At 46.1% G+C, this 23,835-nt stretch overlaps 1 protein-coding gene and 1 long non-coding RNA gene across 2 annotated transcripts in view; one reads left to right on the top strand and one right to left on the bottom strand.

Annotated features, from left to right (window-relative positions):
* C10H10orf90 (chromosome 10 C10orf90 homolog) overlaps positions 1–23,835 on the top strand; it is a 922,956-nt gene that overhangs the window by 145,748 nt on the left and 753,373 nt on the right. The gene's annotated exons all lie outside the window — the stretch shown is intronic.
* LOC137534007 (uncharacterized) overlaps positions 18,514–23,835 on the bottom strand; it is an 89,446-nt gene continuing 84,124 nt past the window's right edge. The window contains exon 3 of the long non-coding RNA XR_011024273.1: positions 18,514–18,707. This is a non-coding gene — a long non-coding RNA (uncharacterized lncRNA). The remainder of the gene's footprint in view (positions 18,708–23,835) is intronic.

Here is a 23,835-nt window from a genome sequence, read left to right as displayed (position 1 = left end):
GGATTGGCGCTATGTGGTGGGGGGGGGGGGGGGCGGCACAGAGGGGTAGGGGCGCCACAGGTTTTCTTGCCTGGAGTGGCAAAATGGCTAGAAACACCCCTGTGTAGAGGGATTCAACATCCAAAGTAATCAGGAGCGCTCCCTCAGGTACACTAGTAATTTTATCTATCTCCTCTAGAAAGGTAGCAGTATCTCTGAGATAGGACTTTCCTGCCACCACAAAGGGTCTCAATAGTTGATCCAAATATCTTGAAACTGGTGAAAAAATAGAGTCTATCCCTGCAACTATCGGACGACCAGGTGGTTGTGTTCGATTCTTATGTATCTTAGGACAGATATAGAACACTGGAATTACAGGATCCTGTTGAATTAGATATTGACATAATCTTGTATCTATGATGTCTTCTCGGTATGCTTGAGTAACAGTGTCTTTTATCAAGTTATGAAATCTCAATGTGGGATCATGTTCTAATTTGCAGTAGGTGTTCTCATCAGATAGTAATCTATAGACTTCTTTTTTGTAATACTCCATGTCCATTATGACCACTGCTCCCCCCCTGTCAGCCTGTTTTATGGCTATTGTTTTATCCTCACACAGTTCCTTTAAAGCACTACGTTGATCTTCACTAAGATTATGTTTAATATTGACATTGGGTCCCATATGAGTGCCAGTAAATAGCTGATCTATCTCTTTTCTAATATTCTCCACAAATCTATCGATAATTTGACAGGATGTTGGATTGAAATTACTCCTCACACGTAGTTTGGTATCATGTAGCCTAAGGCTATCTTTGTAGCTATTTGTTTCAAAACTTTGTGGTCTGTCTTGAGGTAGGCTGAAGTGATATTTTAACCTGATTAATCTGTAGAATCTCTGTAGATCAATATCCAAGTCCACACGGTTTGGCCAGTTAGTCGGTGCATATGATAATCCCTTCTCCAGGAGCGACTGTTGAACAGGGGTCAGGATCCTCTTGGAGATGTTGACCACTATTGTTTCTGTTGGGTCATCCTCGGTTTGTTCGCTTTCGGCTGTCTGGATCTTTGTCTGAGACGATCACGGATAGTGATTTATGTAATACTAGACTAGATGATATGTAGAAAAATTTTCGAAAAAGACGATACCCGGAGCCTCTGTTGGATAGGGCCAGACAGAACCTTGATAGAGCAGACAGAACGAATAGGAGGAGGAGTCAGAACAAAAGGATTCCCTTTGTTAGCCAGTATAATGTCTATAGTGAGGATATAGCCAAAATAGTCCGTAGACACTGGCATTTACTTAGAGACAACTTTCCTAATATCCATGAATTTAAAACCCCCCCACTCATGTCATATAAACGAGCACCCACCTTGAAGGACAGACTAGTACATGCAGATTTAGGTACCAGAAAATTATTAACAGCATCCAGTAGACCCAAAGGGACATATCCCTGTATGGGATGTGTCCACTGCAATAATGTCATCAAAGGTAGCTATGTAACTCACCCATATAGTGGAAAAAAAATTTATATTAATGGCCACTTTGATTGTAATTCTAGATATATTATATACTGTCTAAAATGTCCTTGTGGTCTATTATATGTAGGTCAGACCACACAAAGGATGAAGGATAGACTGTCTTCCCACAAAAGCACCATAAGAAAACCGGCCATGGAATTAAGTGTCCCATATCATTTTAAAAAAGCAGGACATACAGTGAGCCAGCTAAGATACCAAATCTTGGAGCAAGTTAATCCTTCACGTAGAGGTGGTAATAGAGATAAAAGACTGCTATATCGCGAGGCGGTTTGGATTAGAAGGTTAGATACATTAGAACCTAGAGGATTGAATAGGGATTATGACATGACGACACTGTTATAGCTCTGTTGGGGTTAATATGTTTGAATCATGGTTCCCTTTGGTGATTGTCTGTTGCCACTGTTGTTTGTTGTGGTTATCTGTTGCCGGGGAGACGCTATTGTCACGTGGTGGGGCGGAAGGCGTTCCTGTTTTTGCGTCATGCTGCTTTAGGAGATCACGTGTGCGGATATTTTTTCCGCATGCGTGTCCCTATGACGTGTGGCCAGTGGGCGGCTCTTGAGTCGCAGCGTAGCATGCAGTTCCCCATCAGGTCCGCCGGTGATGGGCGGTCCTGCGGGGAATGCTTCAATCATTGCGTGCACGCCATTGGTCGGCGCTTTAGCAGCATGGGGCGACGCAGGTCTTGCCGTTCCGCCCTGCCATGTGAGATGGGACGTCACTGGGAGCGTGCATAATAATGAGAAGTTCCCCATCAGGTCCGTGAGACCAGGTAGAAGGTATTGGCTATGTATGTCATTGGTCAATTTCTCCATTGATAATATATAAAAGGAAGGTGTTTAGGAGTAAATAGTTAGACACGGACAGGGCTTGAAAAAGGAGGTATCTCTCCGAAACGTCGCCTACTTTTGCTGTCATGTGTCTTGACATTTTTTAATCAATAAAGAGCTTTAAAACTTTCTGATGGTGCCGGTCTCAACCTTTTGAAGAAATTGCATTGGGAGTGAAGTGCTGACCTTCCCAACGACCAGGCACATCGGTAAAAATCTTCTGGGGTGCTTATCCAACCGCATTTACAAGTTAAGGGAGGAAATGACATCAGGATTGGCTTCAGCAGGAGGCAGTTAAAGCAGACCAGAACATCTTCAGAACGTCCTCTGCATAATAATCTTTAAAGAAAAACGTTTCGTTGTTACAGCTGATACAAATCCTAAAATAAATCTGAACTGTTTCTACTTCCTGATTCATGGAAGCAGGCATATTGTTAATAGCATGTGCTTTCAAATGAGCTTATCTGCCATCTCTGCCATGGCAGTCATGTGGCACAGGGCAGAGATCAGATTACAACTTGAGGGAATCAGAGGGAATAAAAAAGGCTAAACTCTCTAAATACATACAGGGGGCATTTCTTTATGTTTTCCTGTCCTGTACAAGATTTCAGGTTCACATTAAGATGGAAACCGCCTGGAACAGTTTTCTCTTCATTTACTACTAGCTGATGACACAGCGTTGCCCGGGTATATACTGTATTGGATTGTTGTTGGCTCCACTCACTTTTTCTAACCCTTACACACAGTCACTCAATGACCAAGTTTATGAGCTTTGGGGTCCTCGGTATCAATAATGTAAATTTTCCCATTGAAATGAAACAAGTCTGATTGGCTGTTTGTGGCTTTGCTCTTTTTCTGAATTTGAACCCCAGTCAACCAATCACCAACTGTTCCAGGGTGGAGGGCTCTGCCATTAACAGTGTAAGAATGCCAGCAATTTAAATATTCCCCTTGAAAATCAATAGATGAATTTTGATTGGCTTTTGTAGGCTCCACCCAGTTACCCAGTGACCAACTGTTCCAAGTTTGAAAACCCTGCTATTAAGAGTGTAAGAATGGCTGCAGTTTACATTTTTCCATGTAAAATGAACGGCTGAAATTCGATTGGCTGTTTTATGCTCCATCCACCTTTCCTGAATGTTTCACCTCAGTCACCAAGTGACCAACTGTGCCAAGTTTGGGGACTCAGGCTTTATTACTGTGAGAATCGAGTGATCGCGGCACATAAACACATGCAATAAAATTACACACACTGTACACACACACACACACGTACACACACACACACGCACACACACGTACGCACACACACACACACACACACACACACACACACGTACACACACACACACACACACACACGTACACACACGCACACACACACACACACACACACACGTACACACACGCACACACACACACACACGTACACACACACACACACACACACACGTACACACACACACACACACACGTACACACACACACACACACACACACGTACACACACACACACACACACACACGTACACACACACACACACACACACACACTGTATACACACACACACACACACACGTACACACACACACACACACACACACACACACACTGTATACACACACACACAACGTTATGGTAAAATTATGCTGATTCTGATCAAGACTTAAATTAAATTGTTAAATTCGTGATAGTGGTCTTTTAGGTTCAGCTGATACAGGTCTTTTTATTTGACAGAAATGTACAGTGGGTTGATTTTGGTGCAATAGCGCTTTTTCCTACGCTGTCTGTTCCCGTAACTGACCTTAAAAGATCTTATTTTGTTGAGGGCGAGTGTAAACAGCATATTAAAAGTGCAGATGGCCGGCCCGTGCATCTGTCTCCGCGTCCTTTGCGAGGGACTCGGCCTGACTGAACACGTTTCTATTATGTAATATCGCTGAACTGTCATCCCCCATGTAGAAGCGATTGCACTAGAATGGAAATATTCTGCATTTAACCAACCGGAGACGTGAGTCGGGGGCCCCGAGAGCAACGTTAGCCGTGGATAGAAGAACATCGCTCACTCTGGAGATTGCGGTACAGGTCAGTACGGGGTAATCATTCCTCATAACTATGACAACACATCTCCAGAGATGTCAAGTTTCCAGCGGATCCTCTGTGTTCCGTACGGCATCACCTAACCGCTGTTTTCACAAGCAAAGACGTTCATTTTGTTTTGATCTATAGTGTAGACCTGACACAAAGATTGCTTTGGAAAATGATCGTCTTTTATGTTTTTTTTGGGTTTTGTATTTAGTTTTTTTTGCTTTTCTCTAGGCAAAATATGAAATCACTGTAAGAAAATTGCCAGAGGTTAACGCTGTGTTGAGAGATATGTCTTCCACTCATAAGTTTCTGTCTTTATCACTAAACATGAAAGCAAGAGGGAGGCACCCAAAAAACTAAATGTTCTGCAACTTTCACTATTAAATAGAAATCCTGGTCTTACCTTAAAGGATACCCGAAGTGACATGTGACATGATGAGATAAACGTGTATGTACAGTGCCTAGCACACAAATAACTATGCTGTGTTCCTTTTTTTTCTTTCTCTGCCTGAAAGAGTTAAATATCAGGTAAGTAAGTGGCTGACTTAGTCCTGACTGGAAGTGATTACAGTGTGACCCTCACTGATAAGAAATGCCAACTATAAAACACTTTTCTAGCAGAGAATGGCTTCAGAGAGCAAGAAAGAGATAAAAAAAGGGGAATTTCTTATCAGTGAGGGTCACAATGTCGTCACTTCCTGTCAGGACTGAGTCAGCCACTTACATACCTGATATTTAACTCTTTCAGACAGAGAAAGAAAAAAAGGAACACAGCATAGTTATTTGTGTGCTAGGCACTGTACATACACATGTCTACATCATCATGTCACATGTCACTTCGGGTATGCTTTTTACCTTTTAGGGACCGGCTGCCTAGCCCCCTCCCCTTAAGGACCAGGTCAATTTAACATGCAGGGGGGGGGGGGGGTGTTTAGGGGGGTCAGGCAGCCGGATCCCCAGGGTAGATAGCTAGATATGGTGTCCACAGTGTAGACAGGTGTCCCTCAAATTGCCAGCAGCCTTTACTTACCTTCCTGTGTCCTGCGATGAGCAGCTCTAGCCCCCTCCGCCCTGGCCGGCATCCTCGCTCACACTGACTCTCAGTTCCGTGTCCCGATGATGTCATCAAGCCGGGACCCGACACTTAAGTCAGAGCGAGCAGAGTTGCCGGCCAGAGCGAAGGGGAGCGACGATCGCTGGGGGAACATTAGGAAGGTGAGTGGATCCTCTTCTTCCCCTCCTACCGAGCTGCTCTGATAATGATCACTACGATACGCCAGCGACCGTAGTGATCACTTGATCAGGAGCCAATCGCGATGACAGCCTAATCTCCCCTCTCTGGTTCGCATGATCCCGTCGGGAGTGGTACAAGCAGGCTGCGTAAATCCTATGCCACATCAGGTTTACACAGCCACAAGTGCGGGTTTAGGATTTACTATCAGTGGTCCCCAAAAGGTTAAAGTGTACCAGAGATCATGAAATACAAAGAATCGATACTTACCTGGGGCTTCCTCCAGCCCACTAAACACTTGTGAGTCCCTCGCTGTACTTCCGCGGTCCTCCCCATGGATGGAAACGCTCTGTGGAAGTGCAGTTGCAAGTCTTAAAAACTGCACATGTGCAAATCTCTCCTGGCCATGGGAGCACCATCGGGGAGGCGCACGGCTGTGACCGCGCATGTGCAGTAGTCCGCGACTGAGCCGAGTCACAGACCTTTATATCAGGTGCACGCTAAGGTATGTAGACATGCACAGTTACTATTGCACATGGGGATAGTGGCTTGATCCCATGGGCGACAGCAGGGGCATAGCTAGAAATGACTGGGCCCCATAGCAATTTTTTTAATGGGCCCCCTACCCCTGCGACCTTCCAACCCCACGCACCTATCGGTGCCAGGTATGGGTGCCACTGTTCCACCAGTATATAGTTAGCCAGGTATGGGTGCCACTGCTCTTCCAGTATATAGGTTAGCAAGGTATGGGTGCCACTGACCCGCCAGTATAGGTTGGCCAGGTATAGATGCCACTGTCCCACAAGTATATAGTTAGCCAGGTATGGGTGCCACTGCCCCCCAGTATAGGTTGGCCAGGTATGGGTGTTAGCCAGATATGGGTGTGCCCTCCGCCCCCCCCAGCGCCTCCACTCATACGCTTACAAGATGCTGCTGCTGCTACTCCTCTTTGATGAGAGTCCACCGGTCCAAGACTCCAGGCTGGCTCCAGCACTCAGGAAGCCTCCGTTCCGTCCATGTCCGACTCTGCCCGCTGCCGGTCACAGCTGCCCGACTCTGCCCATCAGCCACTCCTCCTTCCTCCCTGGCCGGCCTGGAACTACAGAGTTATTGTCGGGTCCAGCTAGGGAGGTAAACAATGTATCAATCCGCCAAAAATAGTCCCCCATCTGGCTGCTATACGCAAGGACTCAGGGAGGGAGGTGGGTCCAGCACCCGGCTTTGTTAATTATGTTTAAATGACGTCCTCTCAGCTGCGGCCCGGGCCCCCTGTGGTGTAGGGCCGGGGCGGGCCACATAGCAATTGCTATGGTTGCTATGGCGATTGCTTCAGCACTGGGCGACAGTTCTGTGCAAAGGTCTAAACAGATGCATCACTAGCCTCTAAGCTAGCAAAGCATTCTGTTCCTATAGAGATGGTAGGAGGGGTGGTGGGCATTGCGCACAATGGAGTGGGAGGGGTGAGGAGGAGAACAATAGGCTCAGAGCACACTCACTGTGATTGCTACAATGAAATTGGCTCCCGACTGGCGCACAGAGCTCAGCTGTCATTGGACAGCTAAATGTAGCAATGACTTAGCAGCAGAAGCACACATAGACGGGCTGTTGAAATCTTTGCCAAAAAGTCTCCAAACAAGGCCTAGATTTCAATTGGCCTCATCCAGAACCTGTTAATCAAAACTTGGCTTCGGCAGAACTTCCTTTCACCATCTCTGAAACTTTCCCGGCAAGTCACGTAACACACAGAGCTCGGAACATAATCACTGTAACCAATGGCTTGTCATTGCAACGTCTTGTGTTTAGGAAGTCACACTGTAGTGTTTTCAAATGGAAAATACAAGAGAATTGCTGGAGGGCCAGAAGCAGAATATTGTAAACTGAATTTATCTAAATGAACTTCACAGTAAGATGGATTGCCAAATTCCTCCCAGAATGCACGGCTGCAGATTGGTTTGATAATGATGAAGAAGAAACAAAATCATAAAAAAAAAACATGTACTGCCTCAGTCCCCAAATTATGTGTAACTCAGTTATGATTGATTATTTTTGTGAATTAAATCCCTTGAAATGATGCGAGATTTTTTTTTTCAGTTTGCTTATTTGTTGTCAGTATTTGTCCCATGGCATGTCTGTGACTTGAACTGTATCGTTTAAAGCTTAGAGCTCATCCTGATCTGGGGAGTTTTGTACAGTGACAGTCTAAAGGCCAGTACACACGCTCAGAGCAAGATCATCATCAAGGCAATCTAGGCAGTTGCCTAGGGCCTTCCAGGTAGTGGCTTTCCGCTGTAGCTCTGCCTCTGCTCGTGTCAATCTCTTCTGATCTCCGCCTCTCCCCGCCCCTCTCAGTCTTCTTTCACTGAGTGGGGTGTGGAGAGGTGGAGATTGACTGGACTGGAGGCAGAGCTACAGCGCAAAGCTCTGCCTCCCCCAGGCAGCAAAATCCACGACCTGGAAAGTCGTGGAATTTTGCCCGGGGATTTTGGGGGTATAAGTACCTTGTTCTGCTTCGGGGATGCAGCATATCAGCTATGATCTTATTGCTTACGAAAACTGACCAGCTCCGCTGTCGGGGGTCTCCCCTGCCCCGGGCCACTTATTCCTCGACTGCATCTTCAGTCGAAGAGACTGCTTCCCTTAGCCTCGTGTGATTGAGAACTGTGCAGATGCAGTTCAGAATCACTCAGCACAGGGAAAGCAAAGTACTTGTTTATGAGAGCTTTCTTTTGCAGTCCTGAACTCGTCCCTGCTCAGTTCATTCCTTGCGCTACATCGGGAGACTTCCAGATGGCTGCAAAGAAGCGGGGAGAGGGAGGGGCAAGGAATGGGGGGAGGGGTCTCAACAACAACAACCAGCAGCAACAGGACACTTAGTAAAAGGTAATGTAGCCCACCATGGGCTTTATTTTATAGTTTTAATACAGTTTAGGGGTACTTTAAAAGACACCTAAAGTGAGAGGGGTATGGAGGCTGCCATATTTATTTATTTGAACGATGCACATTGCCTGGCAGTCCTGCTGAGCCTCTGCCTCCAATATTTTAAGCCATAGCCACTAAACAAGCATGCAAATCAGGAGTTTCTGACTGACTCACCCACCTGAAAAAAGCATGCAGTTAATCCAGTCAGATTCAGACACCACTGATACAAAAAAAGATCAGGACAGCCAAGAAAGGGTGGCATTGTTTAACAGGAAATAAATATGGCAGCCTTTAAAGGAGACCTGAAGTGAGAGGAATTTGGCAGCCTCTAAACGAGACCTTTTGTAAGCGAAAGCGCAGGGAAAATCGCTTTGACAAGCGCTCACCAAATGGCCAATGCTTTTGATAGCGCTGGTGATTTGTAATTTGAATAAGGCCTAAGAGTTCTCTTCCACTGAACGTTTCGACTGGAAAATCGGATTGGGTGAGATTTTCCTGCGCTCAGGAAATTGCAGGGGCAGCGTTATTATTGCTCTAATCGCAGAGCCCTGCTTCTCCATGAGTCCTCCTTAGCATTGCCATGCATTCTGTCATCATATTCAGGTAGGGAGGTCATTAACATAATTAACTATGCATTTTAAAGGACATCCTCTTTCAGTCCCTAGCAATCTATCTGGTGCCTTTGTTTAGTTCTGCTGCATTTCAGTGACCATCTAGCCCTTCCAAAAGACCCCCGACCACAGCTGTGATTGAAGGGGTTTTGAGCATGTCCACAATAGCCCAGACCCCTCTCTCAATCCTGGAGTGGACATAGAATGCCCCTGACTACGGGAGTGCGATTGAGAGAGGTGCACGGACCAATAGCCTGCTACCACAGCTTTGGCTGGCAGAGGGGCTAGCAGTGCACTGGAGGGTAGATAGACTACGAGGGGCTGAAAGAAGGTCCAGGTAAGTAAGTCTAATCACTCTCGCTTTGCAACGCTTGGCCCCCAGTTCGAATCTCAGCCCTATCTGCACGGAGTTTGTATTCCTCCGGGCACTCCGGGTTCCTCCCACATCCTAAAAACATACAGATAAGTGAATTGCCTTCCCCCTAAATTGGTCCTAGACTACAATACATACTCTACACAATACATACATAGACATAGGACTATGGTAGGGGTTAGATTGTGAGCCCCTCTGAGGGACAGTTAAGTATACTCTTTACAGCCGTCTCTTATCACAGCTGCGCTTCTGGCAATAAATGTACTCCTCAGACTCCTATAGAAAACAATTCGCAAGGCATAGCGGGTAACTTCCAAGCTACAGTACACCCTGTGCTCAAATACACACTGTGCCGGGAATAAACATTGGACACAGCACACAGGCGCGATGTACCAGGAGAGAGTGGTCCACTCTCTCCTGGTGCATCGCGCCTGTGTGCTGTGTCCAATGTTAGTCTAAATTATTCGAAGTGCTTATACCAGCGATATTTGTGATAAGCTTTTTGCAAGACTATATCCGGTGAGCAGGAGTCTGACGGGGGAGTGTGTGAACCCCCTTCCTGCATGAGGTGGAGTTTATTCCCGGCACAGTGTGTATTTGAGCACAGGGTGTACTGTAGCTTGGAAGTTACCCGCTATGTCTTGCGAATTGTTTTCTATAGGAGTCTGAGGAGTACATTTATTGCCAGAAGCGCAGCTGTGATAAGAGACGATTGGCAAAGGGGAGGATTTTATCTGACCTATTGACAGCAAGCAGCAAATTGGACAATAAGCACCTGATAACGCAAGGTGGTGAGCGCTGTATCGTTTTTTGATCATACTCTGTACAGCACTGCGGAGGATGCCAGCACTATATAAATACTAAATAATAAAAACATTTCAGCTCAGATATCCTTTAACCTTTAGCCGACACACGCCAGTTGGCGTGAACGCGGTGGCAACCTCAGGACCACTCAACACCAATTGGCGTGAAGTCCTGGGGAGAGGTTTTGCAGGAGATTGTGTGCGCCGGTGCGCGTGCATCTCTGCTTGAATGACTGAGCTCCACTCCATCATCAGTCTCCTAACGGGGGTCGCCACTAGCAGACTGTTAGATGGTGAAACCGCCGTCTATTTACACTGTATAGCGCTGCGATCTACAGCAGCGCTGTACTGGGGACAGCTGTGTGACACAGCTGTCCCTCTGGAAGCACAGGAGCAATCGGCTCTCATAGGCCGATCGCTGTCATTGGCTGGTGTGGGGAGGGAGGGGTGGGGAAACATAAATAAGTAAAATATATATATATATATATATATATATATATATATATATATATATATATATATATATATTCATTAAAAAAACCAACAACAAATAAAAAATAAATAAACAAAGCGCCAGCCATCAGAGGCCACCAACAAAAAGCTCTGTTGGTGGGCCGAAAAGGGGGGGGGGGGGAAACTCACTTGTGTGCTGAGCTGTACGGCCCTGCAGCGAGCCCTTAATCTGTAAAAAAATAGCCTGGGGGTGGATGGGGGGTTTAAAGCCTGTGCTACTTAAAGAGACTCTGTAACAAAATTGTCAGCCTTATTTCTTCTATCCTATAAGTTCCTATACCTGTTCTAATGTGGTCTGTCTTACTGCAGCCTTTCCAAGTTGTACAGTGGCTGTATTATCTCTGTTATATAATCTAATCTTCTTTCCTATGACGACTTTGTCGGACTCAGGCAAGAATGTGCAGCTTTGCTTGTTATAGGCAGAAGCTATACACACCCTCTCCATGCCCCCTGCAGACTCTGTATGAGTCACAGACTGAGCTCCTCTGAGCCTATCACATGCTGGTTAGCAGCCATGTCTTTTGTTTGTAAACACTGCCTAAAACTGGCAATTACAAGCCAGGATTGCAGCAGGGAGTGGCAGAAACAACACAGAGGGGTCCAGGAGAACATAATGAATAGAATGGTATGCTTTTTATTGTAAGAATTTTAGAGTACAGATTCTCTTTAAGTTGTTAAAAAATATAGACAAAATATAAAAATGATCTTGGTGCAACGCATGTATAACATATACAGCATTGATTCGCTATAATAAAAATTCAGTGGATGAAAGTGAGCTGACAGGAGGGTGACCGCGGCTGGCTAGACCTGATTTAGGGAGAATGTTTATTCTGACCACTTCACCTGCTTGTCACAGTGATTACCTAGCTAGGCAGTATCAGGGCTCCTGGCCAATATTACGGGACCACAAGTGTCCAGCCAATGCCAGGACGGCGAGCCTCAGGTGCGCACTATACAGCATGGAACCATATATAATGTGCACCACCTTTCAGAGCTGGAACAAATTAGATTAGTTTTTGCGTATTATGTACATTGACGTGGTTTGAAACTTCCGGCCGCGGTGCTCATTGATAAAGCACTGCCCTTTGAAGTGAATGGGCAGTGGCTGTACTGTCGGTTATCATCGTTTGCGTGTACACAGCATTCTGGTCCTTATTTTTCCTCTCATTTCAGCCGAACCCGGAAGGAACATGCTGCTTCCAGGGTCACTTATTGCCGCATCTCTGTGTCCCCCCTCCGGGGTTAAAACCGCCGAAAGATGTCAAATGCTTTTCTGCAGCACACCATCAGGTTCTGGGTGCTTAGTGATGCAACATAGGCAAAGTATAATGTATAAGCAGCGGCATCCATCTGAAAATGGCGCCTGTGAATAATGGCGCACAGTGTTGCCGCTAATCCGTTTGCCGCTTATCGCTATTTAACGTTAAAGCCTTATTGTTATTTAGCGTTAACACACAGAACCCTCTCTGTACCTACCACTAACCCATAAACCCCCTTGGTGGTGCCTAATCCTAACCACCCCCCTGGTGGTGCCTAACCCTAACCACCCCCCTGCTGGTGCTTAACCCTAAGACCCCCCTGCTGGTGCTTAACCCTAAGACCCCCCTGCTGGTGCTTAACCCTAAGACCCCCCTGCTGGTGCTTAACCCTAAGACCCCCCCAGTGGTGTCTAACCCTAACCTTGACAGTGTTACATTAAATCCATTCACTGTTTGGCAGTTAAATAACGTCTGCAGTTTGGCTTATGTAGGGCGCTATTGATAAATAATGTTAGTGTGTGCCACTATTGATAAATAACGTTAGTGTGTGCCACTATTGATAAATAACGTTAGTGTGTGCCGTTTTTCTTCCTTTTTTCCCTGTGCGCCATTATTATGCAGTACTATTGATAAATAGCGATAAGCGTATCTTTTTAATGCGGCGCCATGTTTATGCATAGGCGCTGTGCGCCAATTATTCACTGATCCCAAGCACAGTTCTCCAGCACACCAGTTGTAGATTAATTACAACACACTTTTATTGTACCATCAGCCACATGAAGTACCGACAATTGTTTTGGGGGCCTCGCAGTGTCCCCCTTTCTCAAGGGGCGTGTTTTTATGGTAAGTACCGTATTTTTTGGGCCATAAGACGCACTTTTTTTCCTCAAAAGGGGGAAAAAGTGACTGTGTCTTATGGTCCCAATACAAAAATGTCTGCCCACCACCGGGTACATTTCTCAGCGCTACGTTGGTCTGTGTCCTCCGTCATTCCCTTGTCCTGAGTCCCCATCTGCCCCCTGTCCTCAGTTCCCAGTGTCCCCTGCCCCAATTCCCCATGTCCCTGTCCCCTCCTCTATCTGTCTCTCTAGGGCACCCTATGGCTTGGGTGGCGAATGTGCAGGCTGTGGCTTACCGCATAAAGGTGGCACAATGCACAGATGAGCAGCAGTAATCCTCCGTAGGTAAGCCGCTGGGGGGTTCAAGCTCGCAACCGAAGTCTCTCTCTCTCTTCACTTTGCATAAATAGTGAAGAGAGAGAGAGACTTCGGCTGTGAGCATGGACCTCCAGCGGCTTACCTACGGAGGATTACTGCGTCTCATCTGTGCATTGTGCCACCCTAATGCAGTAAGCCACAGAATCCATGTGTAGTGGAAACAGGCCCTATGGGAAAATCTGCATCAGAAAAATCGCGTTTAGTGGAAACAGGCCGATAGACATTCATTGGAGTCAGTTTTTCTGCATCCCTTCTGCATCCAATCTGCGTGTAGTGGCAACAGGCCCTTGAAATCCCCCATGAGGAGATGGGCTAGTCCAAAAGCTGTCGGTTCTGTCCGATTTCTACTACCTACTGTAAGCGACAGGAAGATAGGAGAAAAGTAACTTATGGCTCATTTTACTCTATAAGAAACATACTTCTTATTTGTATATGTTCAGGGGCGTAGCAATAGGGGTTGCAGGGGTAGCGACCGCATCGGGGCCCTTGGGCCAGAGGGGCCCCATGGGGCCCTTTCTAAACCAAAGTATAAGCTGTTTATTGGTCCTATGGTAGTAATAATCACTTCTATAGATACTTTGAATGGTAGTAATCGTTAACACACTATTCCCCATCCCCTTCTTGCACCTCTAATACTGTAGATGACCTTGGCAGGTATTTTTGAAATGTATCAAGTGTTACGTATAGAGTGCTTGGGGGGGGGGGGGGGCCCAATGTAAAACTCGCACCGGGGCCCCGAGCTCCATAGCTACGCCACTGTATATGTTTACATGCATTTTATTTTATTTTTTTGCCATAGTGGTCCTGTAATAAGTAAGTAATATAGTAATATAGTAAGGCCCTTTAATCCCACTTACTTTCCATGTTCCTCTGTGTTTTAATCCAAACAATTGAGCTGCACATTGGGTGTAGCTGCTGGCGAGAGGCGCAGTATTGGTATTCCCAATAGTCTCACACGCCTGTAAATCTGATATAAGCACACAGGGATGAGCCAAGTGTGGCTGATGGGAACATGCCCTCATTTATCCACCAGCGTTTTTCTTTCCTTCGGATGCATAGAATTGACAAGTAAAGCAGTGCGAGGATAATCCTTCCCAGACTGCGAGAGAATCTATGTGAAAGCACTGCAGTGCAGCTCTGATATGTCAGGGGGTATTCTGCATACATAAAACATTGTGCCGTTCTGAGACAGGACCCCACCAGTCTGGACCGCTGCCATGCGGGAACAAAAGGCCCAGTATCACTGATCAGCAGAAATCCAGACGTGACTGCGAGGCTGAGAGCGATTACCACGTCAGTGCGCAGAGGAATCAGAGCTGCAGATAGCACATTTTTCTATAGCTTGTCAGAGATAACAAGGACAACCAATTATAAACATGTTGTGTCGGATTTATTAAATCAGAGGTGAGCTGTTGCTTAATTTAGGTATCAAGCACAGTTGCCAGGCTAGCAGGCAACATTACTCTATACTTCTTAATAAGCCTGTAGGAAGAAATAGAGATAGGGCAGCTAAAGAGAGGCCCATGCTCAAATTATTATTATTTTTCTTTTAAAGGACCACAATCACAAAAATGTTAAAATTTAAAATACATGAAAACACATACAGTAAATAAAAAGTACACTTCTCCAAGAGAAAATTACTTTTCTCCTATGTTGCTGTCACTTAAAGTAGGTACTGTAGTAGCAATCTGACAGAACAGACAGGTTTTGGACAAGCATCTTCTCATGGGGGATTGTGTGTGTGTGTGTGTGTGTCAATACATGAAATGCTGAGATTCCCCTATGAAGAGATGGGTTACTCAAAAACCTGTCAGTCCTGTCAGATTTCCACTAAATACAGTAAGTGACAGCAACACAAGAGAAAAGTAATTTATAGCTCATTTTATTCTAGAAGAAACATACTTCTTATTCGTATGTTTTTAAATTTTCACGATAGTGTTCCTTTAGCTGTCTCGTGTACAAGAGGTTTAAACCCCAACTACATCCAAAATTTAAGTTGTAAAATTCTGAAAACCAGGCACGTCACTAGGGAGCTAGGCTCAGGGTAAGTGCACCAAATCTATTGTGCTGTGCCCTTGTTCTCACCAGCAGTGCCTTAAATTTGGGGGGACAGAATGGCATCCCTGGCCGTTACCAAGGCACACGTTACCCCCTGCATACACTCCGTTACAGACATGTGGCTCAGGCTCCTTATGTCTCCTACCTGATCACGCACCTCCATTACCGGACACCCATCCTATGGATCTGAGTGAACTTGACTTGCCTAATCTCCATCCAGTGACTGACTAAGCATTACCTGGTACTCCTACTGTGCTGCCTGATCTGGTTTTCTTGTATTCCTGTATTGTCATATTGCTGTAGGTCACCCCTAAATATTGTCTGTAACCTAAACTAATGTCCAGCGCTGCGTAATATGTTGGCGCTTTATAAATACAATAAATAAATAAAATTAGCCATTGAAGCCCGACGGCAGAAGCCAGGTCAGCTGAGGGGCAGGAGCCACTCCAGCAAGCCTGCCAAGCAAGGCCAGATCTATACTTTTTTGTGCCACTAGTCCAAATATGTTGTGGCTTCTCCCTTATGTGCAGCAGCCCCCTCCCATTCTATGTGCAGCCCCCTCTTCCATGTGTAACATCCATGTACAGCCCCCTCCCATTCCATGTGCAGCCCCCTCTTCCATATGTAACACCCATGTACAGCAGCCCCTCCCATTCCATGTGCAGCCCCCTCTTTCATGTGTAACAGCCATGTACAGCCCCCTCCCATTCCATGTGCAGCCCCCTCTTCCATGTATAACATCCATGTACAGCAGCCCCCTCCCATTCCATGTGCAGCCCCCTCTTCCATATGTAACACCCATGTACAGCAGCCCCTCCCATTCCATGTGCAGCCCCCCTCTTTCATGTGTAACAGCCATGTACAGCCCCCTCCCATTCCATGTGCAGCCCCCTCTTCCATGTATAACATCCATGTACAGCCCCCTCCCATTCCATGTGCAGCCCCCTCTCCCATAAGTAACACCCATGTACAGCTGTCCCCTCCCATTCCATGTACAGCCCCCTCTTCCATGTGTAACATCCATGTACAGCAGTCCCCTCCCATTCCATGTGCAGCCCCCTCTTCCATGTGTAACATCCATGTACAGCAGTCCCCTCCCATTCCATGTGCAGCCCACTCTTCCATGTGTATCATCCATGTACAGCAGCCCCTCCCATTCCATGTGCAGCCTCCTCTTCCATGTGTACCATCCATGTACAGCAGCCCCCTCCCATTCCATGTGCAGCCCCCTCTTCCATGTGTATCATCCATGTACAGCAGCCCCTCCCATTCCATGTGCAGCCCCCTCTTCCATGTGTATCATCCATGTACAGCAGCTCCTCCCATTCCATGTGCACCCCCCTCTTCCATGTGTATCATCCATGTACAGCAGCCCCTCCCATTCCATGTGCAGCTCCCTCTTCCATGTGTATCATCCATGTACAGCAGCCCCTCCCATTCCATGTGCAGCCCCTTCTTCCATGTGTATCACCCATGTACAGCAGCCCCTCCCATTGCATGTGCAGCCCTCTCTTCCATGTGTATTATCCATGTACTGTAGCCAGGCCCGGATTTGCATCACAGGAGCCTATAGGCACAGATATCATGGCACCCTACAATTTTCCCTCCATGAACCTACAAACCACTGCCAAACTGCACCGCAAGTGTGCTGGCTGGCCCAGCTGTCACTTCTTTCTTAGGTCCCTTGCCCATCATAGGTAGCTAAAGGTGCCCCTTAGTATTAGGTATCTAGAGCATTTACTCTCCACTCAGGACTCTTAATAGGTGAGGGAGGCACTTGGGGAGGTTAGTGAGCCGCCTTTCCATTATCAGGCGCCTGTAGGCGTGTGCCTACAGTACCTTATGGTAAATCCAGCCCTGACTGTAGCCCCTCCCATTCTATGTGCAGCCCCCTATTCCATGTGTATCATCCATGTCAGCAGCCCCTCCCATTCCATGTGCAGCCCCGTCTTCCATGTGTATCATCCATGTACAGCAGCCCCTCCTATTCCATTTGCAGCCCCCTATTCCATGTATATCATCCATGTACAGCATCCCCCTCCCATTCCATGTGCAGCCCCCTCTTCCATGTGTATCATCCATGTACAGCAGCCCATCCCATTCCATGTGCAGCCCCCTATTCCATGTATATCATTCTTGTACAGCAGCCCCTCCTATTCCACCTGCTGCCCCCTCTTCCATGTATATCATCCATGTACAGCAGCCTCTCCCATTCCATGTGTAACCCCCTCTTCCATGTGTATCATCCATGTACAGCAGCCCCCCCATACCATGTGCAGCCCCCTCTTCCATGTATATCATCCATGTACTGTAGCCTCTCCCATTCCATGTGTAACCCCCTCTTCCATGTGTATCATCCATGAACAGCAGCCTCCTCCCATTCCATGTGTAACCCCCTCTTCCATGTGTAACACCCATGTACAGCACCCCCTCCCATTCCATGTGCAGCCCCCTCTTCCATGTGTATCATCCATGAACAGCAGCCTCCTCCCATTCCATGTGCAGCCTCCTATTCCATGTATATCATCCATGTACTGTAGTCCCTCCCTTTAATGAACAGCTGCCTTGGGCATCAATTTTTCCTTTTCATGTTTTCCATTTTCAGCCTCCTCTTCCATATACAGCTACCCCTCTTTCCTGTTCAGGTGCCCCGTTGGACTGCAGCTGCCCGAGGCCCGGGCCTTTGGGCCTTTCTAGAAATCTGGCCCTGCAACCCAGCACAGCAGCCACCCCAGCTCAGAAGCCAGTTAGGCCAGCACAGAAACCAGTTAGGCCAGCACAGAAGCCAGTTAGGCCAGCCCAGCACCCAGCCGGCAAAGCAGCCAGCCAGCCTAGCACAGAAACTAGGTGAGAGGACTCCGCCCAGTCAGGTTAAGGGAACACTCTATCTATTACAAAGCAGTTCATTTGGGCGCCGGAAAGATACGTAGAGGGTGCACTTCTTTTGCACAGACTGGCTGAGACTGGCTGAAGTTACCGAACCGTTACCGAAGAGGGAGAAGACTGAGGACGGCGGCATGGGAGCGATCCGTGCACATTGGGCTGGAGGAAGCCCCAGGTATGTATAAAACTTTTATTTTAACTCAGCTCTGGTTTCCTTTAACCCCTGAAAAAGAAACGTGGGACAAAAAGTCACCTGGGACAAAACCGGTCGGGTGCAGCTGACGCTTGTGAGCCAGGAGGAGAGGAGCGAGCGAATAAATTTTAGCAGGGGATTTGCATGGATCGGTCATTTGTAAGGCAATCTTCCAGCCACCCAAAGTCTGAAAAGCCCTCTTCTGTATTCCTGTAAAAGACATTTGATATCATATGAGCCTTGATTGATTACTTTTTCTAGAGGAATACATTTTTAAAGCAGTATCACACTATTGTGAGTTTATTTTTAGTTTCAAAGAGTTTATTAAACAGTTTCCATTTTAAAAATAACAAGCAAGAGTTTATTAAATGTTTGCATGCATGTCTGAAGAAGGCTGGCCACCTACAGACGAGAGGTGAGGGCCCAGTGGAGACCAGACGGGCATAGGATCCACCATACACGCATATGACCTTTGGGTATGGTCACGGTATTTAGGAACTCAGATACTGGCCAGTTCCTGCTCCCATGGGTGTAGTAATCACCCCTGCAAACCCTGCCATCGCAGGGGGGCCCAGAGGCTTGGGGGGCCCTCCTCCTTCCTCTCCCCAACAGGAAATGCAGCTAATAACAAAAAACTCCGGTTTGCTCACAAAAAAAGGGTCCAGGAGAGTGTGTAATTTTTTCCTGCTTCCAGGCGCTACTTCACAGCAGAAAACTCTCTGCTGCCATTCGCCGGCTCCTCATCACATGACCAAGGGGGACCCATGCTATTATTTTTCCAGGGAGGCCCTATTAAGTCTAATTACGCCCCTGCCTGCTCCATATGCTTCTGTTCATCAAAATTTGATGTTGGAGCACTCTGATTAAAAGCTTCTCCTTTTCATTTTTCACTTTTGTTATTTTTTTATTTAGCCCTGCACCTGGAGATGGGCTTGAATTAACTAGCAGCTAGAGGACTTTTGGATTCTGCTTCTTTCTGGGTCAGCGGAGACTTGCACATTAGGAGGATTTGATGCTCACCACCGATGGTCAGCTGCAGGTGGGGTGGAGAACCACTGCCAGAGAAACTCAAAGTCTGGATTGCAAACAATGGGCATTCAGGACAGTTTGCCATAATCACTGGCATTCCATTCTGTGACATAGTCTGGGCATTGAAAGTATACATTTTTTTTTTGTTCACGAGACAATAGTCACGTTGTAAATGAAAAAGCAAACAAAACAAAAACTTAATGAAGATTGCTGTGCCAAACATCTGCGCTTCAGCCTCACCAAAATCCACATATATGTAGCGTATCATTAATTATACAATAGGCTATAAAGCAAGTTAATTACAAATGTTAAATTATAAATGCAATATCTGCCACCAGGGGGTGCTAAACTGTTAACGGCAGCCCGGGGGTTTTGCCCAGGAGTCCTCTGCTGCCTTTACCAGGTTTTTTCGCGGCCAGTAGTAATCTTAGCTTCTTAGTGATTAATGTTCCTGGCAGAGGAGACAATGCCTATTGACTCCATGCTGAAGCCTTGTTGCCAGCGCTTTATGGAATGTTTTCATCCTTCCAGAATGCAGCCTCTCCCAGGAATAAAGAGCTGTTGTTTTGAGGGCCTGATTCCTGCATCCGTGATAGATGAGCCTATAGGAGGGTACCGACTTTATCTCACAGTACATTCAATCACTGTCTTTTAAAATCATTTTAAGAGTGGTTTGAGACAGCCAAACTAAAATAAGCATCACTTTACTTATTAAATATTATTTCTAGGTCACGTCTCATTATTTTTTCCAACCTTGGAGTAAATGGACTGTGGAACGCTAGATTCCCGTTCGTGGTATGTCATTTTTTCCCCTTGAGGTGCGTCAGTGGCAGACAGAGATTGAAGGAGGCCTCTGTGCATTAGTAACACTTAGCACTCCCTTCAGAGCTGATAAACGTCGTTCTACCTGTGTGATTCCTCACTTGCCAAGTGGTTGAAGCCACTCAGCCAACAGCTTGTCAAGTGGCCATTGTCATCAGAGGGCTCCTTAGCAGAGCAGTACTTCTGCAAAGGCCATGTAGCTCATGGTCTTGGGAGTGTGCTGCTCATGAGGGTACTGGAGTTCATTGACAGTTTTGGAGAGAGGATACGGCACCGAAGACATTTGTTGGTATCCCCTTCATGGGAAAATAAAAAGAACCCACAATTGTTTCAGAAAAAACTTGGATGTGACGAAAGTAACTGCAACCCATTATTTATTTTTTTTTTTTTTTAATTTATCAAAAAAAATCTGACTGCTTTAGAACAGGCATGTCAAATTCTAATACAAAGTCGGCCAAAATTGAACACTGGGACCAAGTCATGGGCCAACCTCAATGTCTAGTGGTAACCTCACACCCTTATAAAGTTCCCTGGTGTTTAATGACCTTCTCCCTCCTCTATACACTTCCCTGGAGTCTAGTGGTCTCCCTCCCCTATTCAGTTCTCTGTTGTTTAGTGGTCCCACCTCCTCCCTTATACAGTTCCCTGGTGTCTAGTGCTTCCCCCCATGTGGCTTCTTTGGTGATCAAAGGCGTCACCTCCAATATACCCTCCTGGTTTTCTAGAGTGGGCCAAACATAATGAAAAGTGGGGAAACCACTTGGGGGGCCAAATTTGATGGCTGTGATGGCCAGATTTGGCCAGAGTTTGACATGTATGCTTTAGGGGTTTTGATTAAACAGCCTGTTTAAAAAATAAAGCATTGAAAATGTAAAAATGATAGGACCCTTAACCTAAAATGCTGTACAGGTGGTCCCCTACTAAGAGCCAGTCCACACTAGGTCCGGAAACGTATCCGTGGCTGCGTTTTTCAAACCTGATGAAAAACGGAGTCCCGGATACTAATGTTGAAAATAGCAGCCAGCCTCACCCAAGTAAAAAACGGATCCGTCTGCGTTTGCGGGGATCTGTTTTCAAAACCTGAACGGAAGGTCCGGATCTGCTGCATTTTCACGCAAACGATCAGGACCACGGATACACGCAGGGGTAGTGAAAGCAATGAGAAAACGCATCTCCAGCTCCACAGGCAAAAAACGGATGTTAAAACGGATAGCCTGAGCTTTATGATTGGCCCAAAAAAATCCTCCCACTCCTTCCTAATGATGGAGACGTTTTCTGTCAGGGAAAAACCTGAACGGAAACTGATGCAAAACTGATGCACTTTCATCAGTTTGCAGTACGGTGGGTACTTCCCCTAATCTTCCCCTGATCCGGACTGCAGTGTCCGTCCTGCAACCGGGTCTAGTGTGGACCTAGCCTAACAAACAGGTTCCACTCTATCAGGTTCTTTGTGAGTTGAATTCATGTGTTATATATCCACTGGAACATGTGCTTTCGTATAACTCTGTGCAGTATAATCTCCTTATAGTAAACTCTGATATAGTAAAACTTGGAGTAGAGCAAATGTCCAGGGTCCGGGCCAAGCACAATTATAAGTATATGGGTGTAATGCCTGGTATAGTAAACCTAGATTTCGTATAGAATAGATATACAACTTCTGTTGTAGTAAACCTGTTTTGGGGCCCCTGTGGTACTCTGTATCTGGCTATAGTGGAAAGTAGGTGGGCGCAGGTGTCAAATGTCATTCAGGGACCCATGAGCCATTAGCGGTTGGCAGCCACTTGTAGCCTGCTCGCTATCTGCACATTACTCTGGGCCTGTGTGGATTATCTCAAAAGTACCAGCCGTGTGCTAGTCCTATGCTCCTATGTGTAAGCTGCTGCCTGATTACTGAGGCAATTGCCTGTCATCTGTGACTTGCTTGTGCATGACTGCAATGCTACAGTGTCATCCAGGCTACACAGAAATGTTGGCAGAGGAGCACACTATTAGTACTGTACCTGCATTTACTGGTGAGACCTATGCTTTCTATGCAAGCTGCTGCCTGGTTGCTGAGGGGAATTTCTGTCATCTGTGACTTGCTTGTGCATAGCTGTAATGCTACAGCATCATCCAGGCTGCACAGAAATGTGGACAGAGGAGCACACTATTAGTACTGTACCTGCATCTACTGGTAAGACCTATGCTTCCTATGCAAGCTGCTGCCTGGCTGATGAGGGGATTTTCTGTCATCTGTGACTTGCTTGTGCATGGCTGCCATGCTACAGTGTCATCCAGGCTGCACAGAAATGTGGACAGAGAAACTATAAGCACTGTACCGGCAATAACTTCTGAGACCTATGCTTCCTATGTAAGCTGTTGCATTATTATTGCATGGAAATCCCTGCATATTGAGCACTGTGCAATTGTGATCTAGCTTTGAGGGCCCGTTTCCACTATCGCGAATCTGTATGCGTTTCCTGCATGCAGATTCGCACAGCCAATACAAGTGGATGGGCCTGTTTCCACTTGTCAATTTTTTCTGAGCGTTTTTCTGTGCAGGATTTTTCTGCACGGCAGAGCCCTCAGAATTCACCTGCGTGTGGAATGCATGCGAATCGCCGCTAATGTATTTAACCCATTCAGGTTCCGTCGTTTTCACGTGAGAATTGTTCACCTCCCATTCATTAGCTTATATCTTTATTACTACTTATCACAATGCACTGATCTATATCTTGTTTTTCCGCCACCAATTAGGCTTTCTTTGGGGGGTACATTTTGCTAAGAGCCACTTTACTGTAAATGCATTTTAACAGGAAGAATAAGAAAAAAATGGAAAAATTCATTATTTCTCAGTTTTTAGCCATTATAGTTTTAAAATAATACATGCCTCCATAATTAAAACTCACGTATTGTATTTGCCCATATGTCCCGGTTATTACACCGTTAAAATTATGTCCCTATCACAATCTATGGCGACAATATTTTATTTGGAAATAAAGGTGCATTTTTTCCATTTTGCATCTATCACTATTTACAAGTTTAAAATAAAAAATATAGAAATATTTCATCTTTACATTGATATTTAAAAAGTTTAGACCATTAGGTAAATATTTACATTTTTTTTTTTTTTTATTGTAATGGTTTTTTTTTTTTTATAGTAAACATTTTATTTGGGTAGTTTTGGGAGAGTGGGGGGTAAACAATAGATTTATAATGTAATTGTGTGTTAATTTGTATTTTTTCTTTCTTACAGGTGTAGTATTACTTTTTTCATGAGTTTGTTTACATGACGTCACTCTAAGCGTAGCACACGCTTAGAGTGACTCATCGGAGAGGGAACGGCCAGAAAAGGCGCAGCTTCCGAGAGAAGCTGTCGCTTTTTCAGCGGGGAGAGGAATCAATGATCAGGCACCATAGCCCGATACATTGATTCCCTGGCTACCAAATCCGTGGCCGGAAGTGTGCGTGCACACGCGCGATCGGCCGCGGGAGCGCGCGGTATCGC

This window comes from Hyperolius riggenbachi, chromosome 10, assembly GCF_040937935.1.
Source record: "Hyperolius riggenbachi isolate aHypRig1 chromosome 10, aHypRig1.pri, whole genome shotgun sequence".
In the NCBI taxonomy this organism is placed as follows: domain Eukaryota; kingdom Metazoa; phylum Chordata; class Amphibia; order Anura; family Hyperoliidae; genus Hyperolius; species Hyperolius riggenbachi.
This window is presented reverse-complemented; position numbering and strand designations above follow the sequence as displayed.